Raw genomic sequence first — 16,647 nt, forward strand, 5'->3', positions numbered from 1 at the left:
AATGGATACACGCCGACCCTATTCCCAAAAACATGCACCCAGACCACAAGAAAGAACGCAGGAAAGCACGAGCTACCTCCCTCATCAAAGCTTATGCCAACACTGCGGGCTCCACCTTCGTCGACGCCGCTAAATATCAAGATGGACGTCGCTTTGCGGCGGTTACCAAAGCAGGCGGCTTGCTCCAACATGCTGCCAGCATCGTTACCCAAAACGCCAAGACGGCCGAGGAAGTGGCCATCGCCGTGGCCACTCTTGACCCAGCCTGTCACACCATACTGAGCGATTCTCGCACAGCAATCAACAACTACGTCAGGAGTCGTATTTCTCAACAATCACTTCGTATCTTACAACAAGCCCCGCATTTGTTTGAAAATCAGATCACCCTCGTCTGAATCCCAGCACACGCCGACGATGTCCACATGTACCTCACCAACCTCAACAAGGTTACACACTCCGTAGCACGAGAACTAGTCAACCGTGCCGGAGACTGTGCAGGTGCACCCACAGGACGCGACCGCCTTACAAGATACAACGACCTCGTGAAGTCATTTTACCTCGAAAGAACAACCTTTCCCACCCCTTGCCGCAAGTTAAACAGGGCACAGGCAACCGCCCTTCGCCTGTTACATACCAATACGTATACCCCTCCCTCACATGCTATCACATCATATACCCCGACATCTACCCAAGCCGCACGTGCAAGATCGGCAAAACTCTATCAGCAACACTCCCCCACATCCTATGGGAGTAAAAACATCAATACCCAGACCTTAATCCCGTGACCCTCGCGTCGCGATGGCACGCAGCCCTGCGCAGCTCCCATCTCGACGACCAACTCTGGGCTACCCAGCAAGGCCTATGAAGCGGCGAAGAGGCAAGACCTCTACATCCCATCGTGGGAGGCCTAGGCCCAGCCGACTAAACTGCTGGTTCTCAATAAAGCTATCTCTCTCTCTCTCTCACCGCTGCACTGTTCTTGCTCAAATTTTGCAGAAAGATCGAATTTTGGAGTATACGTCGTTTAGTATAACACTTGGTATATTATCACTTGGTATAGTACGTGTCAGAGAATAAAGTTACAGGCACTTAGGATCACCAAAGACATTTTTTTTACATGTACATTTCCATCTTTGTTACAATCCAATCCGCGGAAGTTTTGGAATATTGTCAATGGGAAGAATGAAATTCAGCTAGGCTATGAGCAAGGTGGTATATCATACCAAGCAATCAGTGCTGTCTTGTTCTTCACAATCATTTTGTTGCTTCATTTTCCAATGATGTATGATGCATTGCCCGCAAGCTTGCAATGACTTCTTTTTCTCTGATCGGTCAGCCTTGGTTGACTGGTTTGGTATAGGCAAATTAAATACGGAAACTGAAACCACATTCTTCACCCGGTACTGAAGAAATCACCGCTGTGTTTCTGAAGCACACTTAGACATAGTCTCCAATAATCTTGTGCCAAATATTTACTCACTCCACGCAGTGTTCTGAGCTCCCTGACGACTGGAAGGCGGGGAGTGTGGTACTATTTGCCAGAAAGGTAACTTATCCAGCCCTCAAAAGTGATCTAAGTATTTATCCCTATAGGCCTAGGGTTGTGCTCATCAACTTTGGGGTTTGGCGTCATTGTGGCGATATTTAGTGTTTTTTAAAACATGCCGAGACCTGTTTCCGACGACAAATCCGTACAACTAGGACCGTGTTTTGTAGTTGTGTATTTCGATTTCCACTATTTTGCCCTTTGGTGTCGGCTGGGATACCGTTGTCATCGCTGGATTCAGCGGCCGATTGGTGCAACGGATATGGTAAGAAATCAAGACTGGACTGTTGCCAAATGCAGCCTCTGCCATTGGGAAGACGCAGATATCAACTACATAAGGACGTGAAAAAAAAATAAGAAAAAGCTGGCAAGTGGTTTCCATTTCGCATCTGTATCTTGTCGAACGCTGTTGTGCTCACGGTAATCTACATATGTATATTTTTCCAAGTGAAAGAGAGAATCAAAACTTATTAGTATTACCACTCTCCGAAAGTCAACGAAGAACGGTGCCAGCGGACAGGAATACACGTCGTAGCCTCTCAGAAAACCAGATTTTCAAACCAGATTTTCATGTTGTATAATAGTAATTACGGTTTCATTCGTTTTATAAATAAAAAACGTAAAGGAAGGATATTACTGTTGACAGCTCAACGGCGATCAGCAGGAGACCGGGAGTATAGGGGAGTAAAAGGACAAGGATAGCTGGCATCAAAAGTTTTTTGTCAAGCGGCAATCAATGCAAATAAGTGGGCTCTGTGTTGAGAGGCGCTTTGTTGAAGATAATTCACTGCTCAGGGACAAATTTAATAAAATTATAGTACATGCATTTCAGCATTGGGCACGCTGCATCAGAAGATCTATGGCAAATGCTGAATGTATGTCAGTATTTTTCACTGGCTTTAATATGAAAGGGTGACGTAAAATAATAATTACGTGTTCTTTCGAGAAAACCGAAGGTAATGATAAGCGGCCCTTCGCTTGAAGCACGTGAGCAATAAGATTTCAATTGAATGTTGGACTAGTTTGAGTCCATTCCTGATGGTTCTTGCAAGGCTGAACGTTGGGTTAGCTCTTGCAGCATGACAGGAGTTGAGGCAGATGATTAGTGTGTGGCCTGATTTCTTGAGCCCTCGTCCTTGTTTCCTTGCGCTACAGTATACATATCGTATAGTATATATCATTATCATTCTGGTAATGCAGCGTTTGTGTCCATTTGTCATTGTTAGTCGCCATAATACTTTTAAGATCGAAAGACTACTTTGAAGTCAAGCCTTTTTGTCTTTACAGGGGTAGCTTTAGATCAGAACCAACTGAACGGCCCATGTTGACATCAGCGGATGCCGCGGAAAAAGATGCACGCGTGTCCAAGCGTCCCTTTGGTTCCAGCACGTTGCCATTCTTTTTGCTCGTAGACAACGAAACGAGGAAACGTGCGACCACCGGAAGGTTGCTTGAGGTCCCTGTAAGCAAGCGTGGCCTCGTCATGAATGTCCCCGTCCTGCTTTCCTTTGGCGCTTCCAAGTTGGGCTACAGCCACCGGAACGTTTGCGATGCGATGAAACACATTATTCTTGGCACCCATCGGCTGCCTTGCTAAAGAAAGTAAATTTATGATTAATTACTTACATATTTTTATTCACTCTTGCATGATGAGCATTCCACTTTGGACACGGAGCAATAAAACATATTTCCCCGGTAAAGCTTCTTTTTTCTCTCTAAGCTTCTACTAATTTGTGCAAGCACCCTCATTTCTTGGCTGATCCCCTACTTGTGCAGAGGAACAACAAATACTATGTATTTGCCAATCATTGTGCCATGAACCCCTTGTATGAATTTAAAGATGTTCGTGTGTGATTCAAAATTATGGGGTTTTACGTGCCAAAACCACTTTCTGATTATGAGGCACGCCGTAGTGGAGGACTCCGGAAATTTCGGCCACCTGGGGTTCTTTAACGGGCACCTAAATTTATTACACGGGTGTTTTTGCATTTCGCCCCCATCGAAATGCGGCCGCCGTGGCAGGTATTCGATCCCGCGACCTCGTGCTCAGCAGCCTAACACCATAGCCACTGAGCAACCAGGGCGGGTGTTCGTGTGTGATTCAGACAGCTGAGTTCGCCGCTCTATCTAACATACGCAAATTTATGCGAACTACACAGTCATATCCGATTATGTTGAACTTGGTTAAATTGAATTATCGCTTACAAAAACAACGCATGCCAGAACACCGAGAAGCCTCAGTAACAACTTACAAAGGGGAACTTAGGCTGCATCGAACAAAGTCATAACTCGGAAAATCAAAAAGGGGTGGCACTTAACTTTGAACGGATACCGCGCACGACATTGACTAAAAAAAAAGATAGAGAAAGAATTTTTGCAAGCCTTAACGACTAACAGCTATTGACGAGCACGGGTCGTTTGGGGAAAGAAAAAGCAACCCACCTGCTGCCTGGATCGGTAGAACTTGTCTTCGGCCATCGTCAAAAAAGAAGCGCTATTATAAGCAAACGGTGCGCGCACAGCTCAGTTGAAGGGTTAATAAGATGCTACTAGAGCAACGTTTGAGGAACTAGCGCAAGTTACTGAGGATGGAAATGAGAGAAAGAGAGAAAGAGAGAAACAGACAGAAAAGAAGTATTTGAACCCTTATTGCTCGTGTAACATTGAGAGACGAAAATGAAGAAGAATGTGAGCTGAAAGATGCTCGTGCACTACTAATGCACGAGCGTCTGCGGAACCCGGGAAACTCCCCGAACGGCCATTAACATAGCGCTGCCTCGTGTAATGGATCACGCACCGCCGAACGTATACACTCCGACTCACCAAATCCGTGCGGTACTGCGAAAGCTACACGGGTTGCGTCAGCTAATCGCAAACGAAAGCTCACAGCGTGTCTCCTCCACGATGTCCGCCGTCAGTCTTGCCATGCACGATGCCGTTCCAAAGCGAGGATCACGGAAGGATTGGCGACAGGCAAAGGGCGAGCTTTTCCTGTTTTTTCAGAGATATAAGCCTCACTCTTGAATTCACTGGCGCGACGTGCAGCTTTCGCCACACTGCACGTAATTAATTGACGAGACGGAGCATATAGGTCGCAACCTGCGCACTGTGCGGGGCCATTAGAGCACTCTGTTCCGCAAAATAAAGTCCACGCCAAGCGGCAGTTCATCTCGCGTCGACTCCGCTTTCAGGTGATCGAAGGGCGGTTCGTAAACCATCACTCGCCGAAGAGTATACTGATTACCGGGGCGTTTCGAGCGGTTTCGTGTGTTTATCCGGGGCTGTAGCTTGAGCGCATTGGCAAATGTGGGCCAACTCCTTAGCTTATGCCTACATATACAATACTGGCAAACCAGGCATGGGCTGTTCATTATGCCATTGTTATCGACATGTGAATATAATTTAATTATTCTTAGATTTTATGTGCCAAAATTACGATATGATTATGAGGCATGTGGAAGTGAGGGACTACGGATTAATTTTGATAACCTGGGATTCCTTACTGCGCACCCAATGCACGGTGCGCGGGCGTTTTCGCATTTTGCCCCCATCGAAATGTGGCCGCCGTGGTCGGTAAACGATCCTGTGCATTTGGGCTTAGCAACGCAACGTCAAAGTCTCTACGCCACCATGGCGGGAGGCGCAAATACAACAGCGCAAAGCATCGCAAAAAAAGAAGAAAAAATGCTATGTAGCGACCACTCGACCCCTGAGACTGAGGGGTCGGATTCATAAAGCCTTTCTTTTGTATAAGTCATGTGTGCCACTGACCGGTCGCGTTCGCTAATAAAATGTTCAACATTACGATGGATGGCCTCTATTCTCACGTCCGCTTCAAGCCCAATAACATTTTCGTGTATACGAGGCCCCCTACAGTAAAGAAAAAACAAACTATTACGCTAGAATTGTTCGTAACCAGTGGAGATGCTGGACATGTTAGCTAATGCGGCCATCTAATGGCAAGCGGCACTTCCGAAAGAAAAACTTTGTGCATTCGGCCCCTGGATCCATGCCCGACAGGGCAGTTCCAAACAGCAATTTTGAAAGACCTTTAACCTTGGTAGACTTCGTCAAGGAAGCTCTCGATGGAAACAACTGGAATTATTATGACTGTTTCCACGCAATGGCTGAAAAACGCCACAGATTGGATGACACCTAGGGCTCCATAACGTGTAATGCTGTCATTATGATTTTATTTCAATTTCCTGACGTCAAAGTTACGCAACCGCCGACGTAAGCACGGGCGGTCACCCGCAACGTTGTTTGAGCAGTCCAATCAAACGCTCTTCTCGTTTATTTTAGGCGTTAAGTTTTGTTTGCTCTCAAAGCGAGTATAGCATTTCCGGTCTTGACAGGTTTTCTTTATCTATAATTGGCTGACAAGAGGCGAAGAGCGCGCAGAAGAAGAGTGGCTTTTGGTGGGGTCGAGCTGGCGCAGTGAAAGTAGATAATTATGGGGATGTGCATGGTGCCAGCGTCTCTGATTTGTCCGCTTTCCTTTGTTCAACTTGCGGTGGTTGGTTAAAAATATCAGCGACGTGCAACGGGCAGCTCAAAATGTCGCTAAAGCGGAACCTCAATGAAGAAGAGTTGGCAGATCGATGTCACATACGTGGCGAAATGGCTCGACTACCATACAAAAGCCGCAGTTTCGCCCGAAAGATGCAGAATCTATTGCGGCAGAAAATTATTCGACATGCTTACCAAGGAAAGTAGTTTTATTGGCTGTATAAACGTGTAAACGCGCGCTTACTAACTAAACTATCAAGCATGCATGGTGTCACGGGCGCACAGGCAAACATGTACACAGTTCACTCGATGACCGCTGACATCCCTTGTCAAAAGCGCCGGCGTGAGGAAGCGCGGCAGCAGGAGCGAGCGAATTGACTTTCGTGCTGCCTTTCGCTTCAACGCGAACTAAGCGGCAAGATCACAGCGCACACGAAGCTATCAGCCCTCGGCACACCTAGACTCTGTCCCCATTGCAGATCGCTTTCAAGATATGGCCCGTGCGGCCGTGCTCAGCCGTGCCATACGCCGCCGCCGCAATCATCACCCCGTCATCTCCACATCACCGGTGCCTTGCGCTCGATGGAAGAAGACGCGTTTCCTCCACGCTTTCCTCCATAGTGCGCGCGAGATAGAGCCACCCATTCTCGGCTCACCTCGCACACTTTGACTTGCACACACAGCATACGGCCCGCGTCCGGGATGTTATTGATCTTGGACTTTATTCGGAACATCACGGCGACGCCAACGGCGGAAATGTGCCTGCAGTGTCCATATAATTGCTATCGCAATAAAAAGTTATTACAGCGAAAGCAGTATATGACTAACCTTCCGTAGTTCTTGCGGCGTCCGGCAACAGAAACGGACTTAGCGATTTCTAACAAACCCATACGGGTGCAGTGCGGCGGCGCAGATGTCAAACTGCGTAACAGATTAGAACGCTCGCCTTGAACAGTAGGGTGTCGTCAAGGTTATCGCAGTATATAAGCAGGAGAGATATCGGTACTAAAACAGCTGCGTTATCGATGGGGCGGACACGTACAGTTTGTACACCCGAAGAACAATATGCGTACGAGGAGCGCTGGAGGGAACAGCAACGAGAGTGTAAACGGCGCCGGCGCGAAACGACCACCGACGAAGAACATTCCCGCGATTCTGAACGAAAACGACAATCGCGAGCCCGGGCACCTCCGAACGAGCAACGACGCCAGACTCGCAACGCAAAAAATGTCAACCATTCCACTCTGTTAAGATGGAATGGCAGCGAAAGCACTTTGCTTATCGTTTGAGAGCTTCAATTGACTGCCGTCAGCTTTCGCTGCCATTCCATCTTCATAGAGTGGAATGGTTGTCATTTTTAATTATACGCAAAGAAATCCATTCTCGTCGACAACTCTGAGTAGCCAGCGCCCGAGCGATCGGCGGAGAGCCATCTTCTATTCCCGTCGGAACGGAGCAGTCTCCAGCTATTCAAAAAAATGATTTCAGTTTTATTCGGCATTTAATGCATCCTTAGTGCGTACGCGTAACCTTGACGCGGTGAGTTCTCATGGTTTTCGGACGTCGCGTGGCAGTCAGGCGAAGTGGGCACGGCCGGAAATCTTTTGACCAACAGTGAAGGGCAAATGGTGACGAAGGCGCAGAATTTAAAATATTTTTTTCTTTTATTGTTCAGCCTAATCATGCATAAGCAGTGTGTACTATGTAATTATGGGTGAGCGAATACTTATTCTTGAGACCGAATCGAATACGAATCGAATAGTTGCCATAAGGGAATCGAATCGAACCGAATAGTTTTCAAATAGCTTTCGAATAATTAACAGCCGCTATCACATTTAATATAAAACGATGTTCACATCCTAGTGTTCTTAAAGTTAGCAAGTTTCTTTCATTACGTAGTACATTATGAAGCGTTGCTTATTAAAAGCACAAATGGAGCATTAGGAGCAAACGTAGTTTCTTCGCATGTGCAGGACTCTTCAGAGAATGGGAATGATCGCTGTATATCCTGTAAAGTATGGCTACCTAAGCGACGTAGCCTGCTCCACTACGCAAGTTCTAATTTTTTTTATGTCTATGCTATGCCCGCGGGGGTGAAAATTTATCGTAATCTTGCTCCAATTCTATGTTTCATTGAGCGTAGTTGACGTTTTGAAATATTCGAAAGGTATCTGAAAAATATTCGCATTTACGAATAGTGACCATTCGATTCGTTATCAGAAAGATTCGAATATTCGCACATCCCTACACGTAACTTTGTGATGATGGATTTTCGGGGTTTTGGGTGGCAGGCGAAGTGAACATGGGACAAAAAATTTTGACCAGTCGCGTGAGGTTAATTTGGCGCAAATGGAATAGAAACAGATTGGAATAACTCTACGCTATGGCACCCCTATAACTTCCTGTATTCTTCTATGCCTGCCCAGCCTCTGCGCAGTATGGGAGCCAATGCGTTAGTGGTTTTATGCCTATAGTTGCTATAGCTACGTGCTCGGTCTCCACTTCTGGGCTTGCGCATGATGTACGACGAAGGATAGTTGGCGTGACACAATAAAACTCTGCCCAGGAACAGCGACCATTTACTCGGAAAGTGGCGCCCTCTGATCAGTGGTCCGCGATTTGGGCGTAATTGGGCTGGCATCGAAAAAAAATACAGGAGGCTATGGATGACACAAGCCTTATCTTTCACTGCACTGTACGGATTTTTGGGTCGGTATTTAAAGGACAGTTTCCATAGTATTTCATCAGCGACTATGCAAAGTCATTTGGGTCTGCTAGCTCGTCTCATATAAGTGCTGTTCGCACAGTAACGGAGTTAAGGAATTTTAAGAATTGCTGGAACCGTGGCCTTATTTCCACAAGAACACTCCTGCCATATAGAAGAAAAGAAAGAAAGAAAATAAAACGAGGAATGATTCATCACGGCAGGCAGGAAAAACGACAACGACAAGAAAAAAGAAAAGAGAAATAAAAGATACGGAAGTTGATAAGAACCGCGAAGTTTAGCTGTCAGATCAAGACAGGTGGAGTTATTATTTTTTTATCCTCCGCTTCTCAGGAAGTTTACGTTCAAGACAAAAATATGGAAGACCAATTTTTTCGCTCGCTCAAATATTTCCTATAGCCATAGTTGATTTCCTCGTATGTCCTGGTTCACCTGCTCGGCTGTACGGCTGTTCAGCGCATGACAGCGCCAATGCGCCGGTAGACGACACCCGTCACAAGAAGAAAGAAGACACGATCGTTTTGTTTATTCCTTTTAACCATGCTTTTTTAGCACTTCGAAGATATTTTCTGCCTGCAGTATAAGATGGCGAATTTCGGTTGCCTCTAAGACGAATGAAGCAAGGGAAATGGTATATTTCAATAAACGTCGGATTTCTCCGAACGGCCTTCGAAGAGGCAATGAGATTCCTCTCGTTCGCTTCCGGTTTTTATCGACTTGACGCAATTGCACATTCCCTTTTTGCTTAGCATTAGAACCACATAAGACATGTTCTCGCTTTAAAATGTCCACCTGTAGATTCCTCGGTAATGTAGACTCTTTGAAATCGATTTAATATTTGTGACGTGAAAGGAACGTTGGATGATTCTTGTTTAAGCATTCAGGGCCCGTTAAAAAAATCCCTGACTTTAGAAATGTTCGCAAGAGGAAATTCAAAACAATTCTGATGCTGCACATATTATTAGGGAAGGCGCCCGGCCAACGGCAAAGGAACGACAAACTTTCTGAATACAGGTCGAGATGCTTAAAACATGTCTAGTGTGTGCTGTGGCCGTCTACACGGATATGTGAAGTTAGGATTCAGCTTGCTTCCCTTGTCGACTCGTATAGTTAGCCGGAAGCTCTAGCAAAAAGACCCCAGCCAGTGCACGATTAGTTTAGCAGTGAGTTTGGGATAGTCGGTCTTCCGCCTACATATCTATTTACTTCCATTTTTAAAAAATTTATTTAGCAAATTCATAAACAAAAGTAGATCTTGATATGCTAGACGAGCACCCACAGTTGTAGCTCTAGTGCGATCGATGGCCTTAATGCGGTGGACATCTATACGCACCAAGCTGCATCCGTACTACCTATTTTCCCAGATCTTCGAGGATTTTACAGTGAAGCCGTTATAGTGCTCGACTATAGAAGCGCTCGTTATAAGCGACATTTCAAGGTGTCCCAGGAGAACTAGATAAATTAAGTTCATATTTAAATGAAATGTGGGAAATGTCAGAGGTGATTCAGGAAAGTGGGTTAGTTAATTAAGGGCTAAATGAGAACTGCTAAACCATTTTCTTCTTCTTCTTTTTGTCTGTTTAGAGGCTTGTTTAGAACTGTTTAGGTCTGTTTAGAAACGCTTCCAAAGTTTCCCCGATGCCTTGGCAGAACCGAAAGTGGTAGCGATTCCATATTTGTCGAAAATGGGCGTTATTTTATGGATGATGTTTGTGCTTGTGTATCAAATTGTACTTGTTGGCAAACCCAATTATTCTAGCGTACATTATTTTTTCTAAACATTTGGAGAACACGGGCAGTATGGATATCGCCTTGTAATTTGATAAGTTGTTTTTTTCTCCGCCTTTGAATATCGTAATAACTTTTGCTATTTGCATTTTCTGCGGAATAACACCTGTCGAGAGAGCTAGATTATAAATATGCATGAGCTGTGGCAGTATGATGTCAAGAACGTACTTTACTGGCCTCATTTGAAGGGTGTCAATATCATACGTTAAGCTGTTCATAAGAGATTTGTACACGTTATTTATTTCACTCTCAGTTGTGGGATTCATATATATACTCGTAGAATTTCTCGAGATTCTATTTACTGCCTCTGGAGAATGAGAGCTAGTGACTAGATTTATGAAGTAGTGATTAAATTCTTCCGCTAATTCAGCTACTTGTTTAAGTTGATTGTTCAGCGTTATTTCACGAACCTCTGCATTTTTTTTTTGCTACCCGATTTAGCAGCTCACTAATTTTCATCCACATTAAGTCCAATTTCTGTTTACTCCCGATATCGAAGTAACTGTAGAGATAGTTTCGCTTTTGTATTCCGTAATAAGGCATTACTTTTGTTTCTGTGTGTCGGAAATATGTCCCAGTAATCAGTGTTACGTATTTGGAGGAACCTATTAAAAAGCTTATCTTTCTTTTTAATCATTTTAAGGCATTCCTTATTTATCCAAGGCTTGCGCGCTTTTTAAATTTTTTTGTGTATGATATATAGAAATGACTTCCAGCATGCATCAAGAAATAGGTGCAAAAATTCATCGTATGCATCGTCAGAGGTGTGAGACATGTATACGGCGTGCCATTTTATTTTGATAAGGTGATTGCGAAAGTTCTGCAATGTTATTTCGCTAATATCATGAATATTTTTTGGTTTGTGGAAATGTCGTACGGTCTCGATTAAGCATTTTTGCCAACAAAAAAATAGATAAGTGATCACTAATGCTTGATGCCAATACATCACTAATAACTTTGTGCTCTGGTAGGTTTGTTATAAATAGGTCAATTAATGCATTCGTTGCCTTTGTCACTCGTGTGAAATCTCTAATCACATTAGTCGAACAGTATGAAGATAGCATTGTCTGTAACTTGTGTTGAGCATTTGCGTAATTGAGCATGTCGATGTTAAAGTCAGCGCCCAGTATTAGTACCAGGTCGTTTTGACTTGCATAGTTCAATAAACCTTCCAAATACACAATGAATGTATCCACAATTCCATCTGGAGGGCGGTACATTACAGCTGCAATATATTTCTGTGATACAATAGCAACGCACTCTGCATCATGTGTTATAAATTGAAATTCAGGAAGTAGGTCACAAGCAATTCACTTCTTGATATTCAGTAACGCTCCTCCCCCATGTTTATCTTGGCGGTTTAGACGAAAAGTCTGGTAATTATCAATCACTATAGCATCGCAGTCCGAATTAAACCACATTTCGGTCAACATAATTATGTCGAATTTAAAACAAAATTGTTCCAAGAAGAGTCCTCTTTATGGTAGTCCTGTTTATGGTAGGCAGATATGAAGTTAGGTGGAAGCATGTGACAGTGTTCACACGGTGACAGTCATTACCTACTGTTTGCTCAAAGGGGAAGAGCACTCATCACGAAAAGGAAATAAATAAATAAATAAATAAATAAATAAATAAATAAATAAATAAATAAATAAATAAATAAATAAATATCATGAGTCATTCCACTCTGTGAAGGTAGATGACCAGCGAAGCTGTTTAGCACACGACACAGAGGTGACACAGAATTTTGAACAAACGTGCAAACATATTTATTGTGCTGACCGGTGGTCATCGTGACGATAGGTGCGCCACACATGCTCTCGTATCACCTCTGTTATTAAGTGCGTAAGCATTTTCTATGCCGACCCAACGAGAAATTTGTCCGTCGTGTAAGACAATGAGTGGCTCATACCCCCGTAAAAAAAGAAAAAAAAAATGAACAACAACGCGACCTTCTCATTACAACGACAGAAGAGAAGTGAAATTCTACGCTGGAATGATGAGGAGCAACTGAGGCAGCTGTGGAAGAAGGTGACTTCGCTCGAGCCGGCCATTGCTGATTATTATATTTTTTGCTGACGCAGATTTGTTGACGGCCACGAAAAATGCACGGAACCCTAACCATAAACATCTTCGCTGTAATAAATAAATAAATAAATAAATAAATAAATAAATAAATACACACACGATGCCCAAGCAGGCGGCTTACATGTCACCTGAAGGTGACAGCCCCTAAAATTACTTTGGGTCGCGCGTCAAAACGCGTCCGCGTCATTTTCGGGTCACAAAGAGCCGAGAATCAAACTCGTCGTCCTCGGGCAGCTTTGTGTCATCCAACCTATACACTTTTTTGAACACCTTTATAAATGAGTGCAAAAAAAGAGAGAGAAAATAGAAAGTAAAAGAAATACATCCCAGTGAAACGATATCATCAGCGCACACATGACAGACATAGATAGACAAGGGACAGGAAGATGGAGGGAAAAAAATGTAACCCAACAAGTTTAAACAAGAAGGGCCCCACACAAAGGGCAACAGAAATTTCGATCGACGAACGCATACCGCATCGTTGCAGCGGTCTTTCTGTGCGTACACCGCGTCGCGAGAAGGTTTTCCCCCTCGCTCATCGATGTTTGTTAGCGATGGGACTATAGGTTAAGACATGCAGCACTGACGTCAAGCAGCAAAGAGAAAGAAAAGACGGAAACATTGTCTGTGCGGAGGCAGTGGGACACAGGCCAGGCTTCCCTGGAACGTGCGTCAAAGACCTGTCGCGCTGCGAGCGTCTCGATCGGCCGGCTTTGTTCTCCAAGCGGCATATCGATCAGGTGCCGGGATCGAGCCTTCGGACCGAAGCTTTGCCCTGCCGCCCCAATCATTCCCTGCAGAAAGCGCGCTGCCAAGGGCAGATGACGGCTGCGCGCTGCCGTGCCCCTGCAGGTCGTGTGCTCAGAATTGCGAGTATGTACAGCTTTGGCTAAGCTTCGCCGGAGAGCTCGCGCAACAGCGCCGTCTTCAGACAAGGTTCTTAAGGCAGGAAAGTTTGTCGCAATCTCGATCCTTTCGTATAACTGGTCGACGCGAGAGACGGAGATTAGAAAACCGGATCGTTTACGCGTGCCGACCCACACCCAGTGCGTTTCCAACGGCATCCACTAGCATTACGGAAAGTTTACGGCGGTTAGTCGGCGGAGCGCAAAGCCGATGCTGCCACCGCCTCCGACGCCACGCGACGCCTTCTGAGTGCAGCCGGATGCCTGAATCGCCGGAAAAGGGGAATGGGCTTGTGCTGGCTCTATTGACTGTACAGACTAGCATATTGCACACATGAAACAAAGTGTGAGGTGGTACACCGGAAAAAATAAAATAAAGATGTCGGAGTGTCGCTCGGTAGGCGAAAGAGTGTGATAACAAAGTATTAGAACTACATGAAGTAAGGTTCGTAGTTTAATAGGCCGTATAAATTGCAGTAAACATTCGCTTACTAATTAAACTAACGAGCATGGTGTCACACGTGCACAGGCAAACACGAACGAATCTCACTCGATGACCGCGGACGCCCGCTGTCGCAGCGCTGGCTTGACAAAGAGTGGCAGCAGCGGCGAGCGAATTTTCCTTCGTGCTGCTTGCTACTTCAACGCGAACTAGGTGCGTGATAACACAGCGAACACGAAGCCATCAGCCATCTCGGCTCGCCCAACTTTCTTTTTTCACACCCGCCACATATTGCCTCCAAGATAGGGGGCGCACGGCCGCGCTCAGCTACGCCGTATGAGCAGCTGCACGCGGCCGGAGTAGAAGGCGAAACGCGCCTTAGCCTCATCATCGCACACAACATGCTCTGGCGCTTGTAATGCATACAGGCTTGAATTGCGGTCTAGGAGCCGGTGTGGGGGGCAAAGCTGTTGTTTCTCAAATCGGGCAAAGCGTTCCTCCTCTTATTTACCTGAGTATTAGCACCTTGCATGACATGTTACGAGTATAAAATGAGATAGAAGAAATGAAGGAGATATTTCGTGCCAGCTCTAGTAACCTGTGCGTTTGTAGCTGGGTCAGAATTACGGGCCGAGCGTTTTACAAACTGGCGTTTGCATCTGCCGTTGTTTAAGCGGAACATAGTATAGAATATAGTATAGAATAGAATACAGTATAAAATTTGACTTTCTCAACAGCGCGTGCTCACCACTTGACGGTGTTATTTCGGCATATTGTTGTCTGCTTCGGTGCCCTTACTAACCCCCTTAAGCACAAGAATCTAAAAACAAGCAGCCTAATATATATATATGTAATGTACTTACATACACGTAATGAGAGGAACACTTGTTAGTTTCACGGTGTTTCCCTGCTCGCTGTCAATCTGTTCCTGGCCGCACCAGTCTTTATCGCCGAGCATTCTTCCGAAGGAGGGATAACAATCGCCATTCGCAGCCCTTTTACAGAGATTATGGGTACTACTGCCGTCGACGAGGAATGTTGTCACGCGGATACCATCGGCCACTTTGCTATCTTTGCCACTCCGTTCTCGCTACAGCAAGCAGACTCGCTCTATCGCGCTGAGAAGATTAGGCAGTCGACCGCCGTCCCGAACGAGACGCCAGGACGTACAGCGTTGACACTGTCCGCGTGATGGGGCGACCCGGGCGTGAGAGCCTCCGGTAAAATGCAATACAGAGGAGAGGAACGGAAATATTCCGTGGGGATCTCGTACGCTGCAGGACCGTGTCGTGGCCCTAACGATTGCCCTTCGCAAGCGTCTCTAGCAATGCTACAGATCCGAGGCGCGGTGTTTATGTTCCCTTTGGCAACGCTAGGACAACAATTGCTGCGGCGCTCATACAGGCAGGGAAGCAGCTGTGATAGCACGGAATGCTTGCGGGGAAGCGCCAAAAAGAAAAAAAAAAGGACACATGTAAAAGATAAAAAGAAGAAAACCCCACGCAAAAACAAAGCGGCGCATGCGATAACTCTACTGGCTCAGCGAGATATGGAAAAAAAATAAAAGATCGGTTCTCCTGGCGCAACATATAACAAAGTGCAAGTCTGGGCTTGTTCGTAGCGCATATTAGCCGATAAGAGCCCGCAAACAGAAAGACAATACAATGGAGCGCTTTGCCTGCATGCGTCTATTGTATTGTCCTTGTGTTCTTGTGCGCCAGACAGCCAATGGTGGTAATGGCGGTTGTGTTGCTAGGTACGGGCGGTGTTAGCTTGACTTAACGTGACCTAACCTCACTCCACTGGTCCATTAGTTCGCAATCGCGTAAAAATTGAAAGTAGAATACGCGACACTTGCTTTCGCGCTAAGCGAAGCTAGTGCATGCTTCCGAAAACGCTATAGGTCTCGCGTACTCGCATAATGAAAATAAGTAAACCCTTCCTATATGCACTGGAGTTAGGACAGCACCATATATGTAGTGTTTCGCGTCGCCCGCCATTTCAGTCAGCACTTCAATCAAAAACGAGTGAGCACGTGATTGCTTGAAAACACTGTTGTCGCCATAACTGTAACTTCCATCGCATAATTTGCAGCTCAAAAAAAAAAAAAAAAAAAACGAAAACTCCTTCCCTACCGGGAACAGGGGTGCACGCGAAGTTTGTCTAACCCTAGGTTAGACAAAACTCGGTTAGTTTTCTTGAGCGTTTGAGACATATTAAAGAGACATTAGCACGACGTTGTCGTTGCGCTTCGACTTCAGCTTGCCGAAGCTCTGGAATCGCCCGGTGAGTACGAGCACGTTCACGGGCCCACTCCCGCTGCCGTTCCTTCAACGCAGCCTGCTCTTGGGCAGACCGAACCGAACGGGGCCTCCCCATCTGACTGGCGAGCCTGAACTTGCGGTAAACGGCGGGCGCGAGGCGAACGAACACGCGATCACATCCTTTGCCTTGCACTGCGTATACTTCTTCATGCATACAAAACCTCGCTTTAAAGGGCGCGTATGATGAACCGACAGCGGCTGAATCGGTTGGCGTGGTGGTGTCGCAACCCGGAGGTCGGTGGTACGAATCCGCAGCCCGAAAAGCAATTTCTTTTCTCGCACGGCTTGGGTTTTTTTCGTACGGCAACACCAACACTCAC

At 45.7% G+C, this 16,647-nt stretch overlaps 1 long non-coding RNA gene across 8 annotated transcripts in view; it reads right to left on the reverse strand.

Moving 5' to 3' along the window:
* LOC126531257 (uncharacterized) overlaps positions 1 to 15,103 on the reverse strand; it is an 85,765-nt gene extending 70,662 nt beyond the window's left edge. For 2 of the 8 annotated variants that reach the window (XR_008612637.2, XR_008612635.2), the window contains exon 1: positions 14,867 to 14,974. This is a non-coding gene — a long non-coding RNA (uncharacterized lncRNA). Of the gene's footprint in view, positions 1 to 14,866 lie in introns of all 8 variants that reach the window. The other 6 variants (XR_008612632.2, XR_008612638.2, XR_008612633.2 and 3 more) reach the window with 6 other exon arrangements.
* Positions 15,104 to 16,647: the final 1,544 nt, after the last annotated feature.

This window comes from Dermacentor andersoni, chromosome 5 (assembly GCF_023375885.2).
Source record: "Dermacentor andersoni chromosome 5, qqDerAnde1_hic_scaffold, whole genome shotgun sequence".
NCBI classification, from domain to species: Eukaryota; Metazoa; Arthropoda; class Arachnida; order Ixodida; family Ixodidae; genus Dermacentor; species Dermacentor andersoni.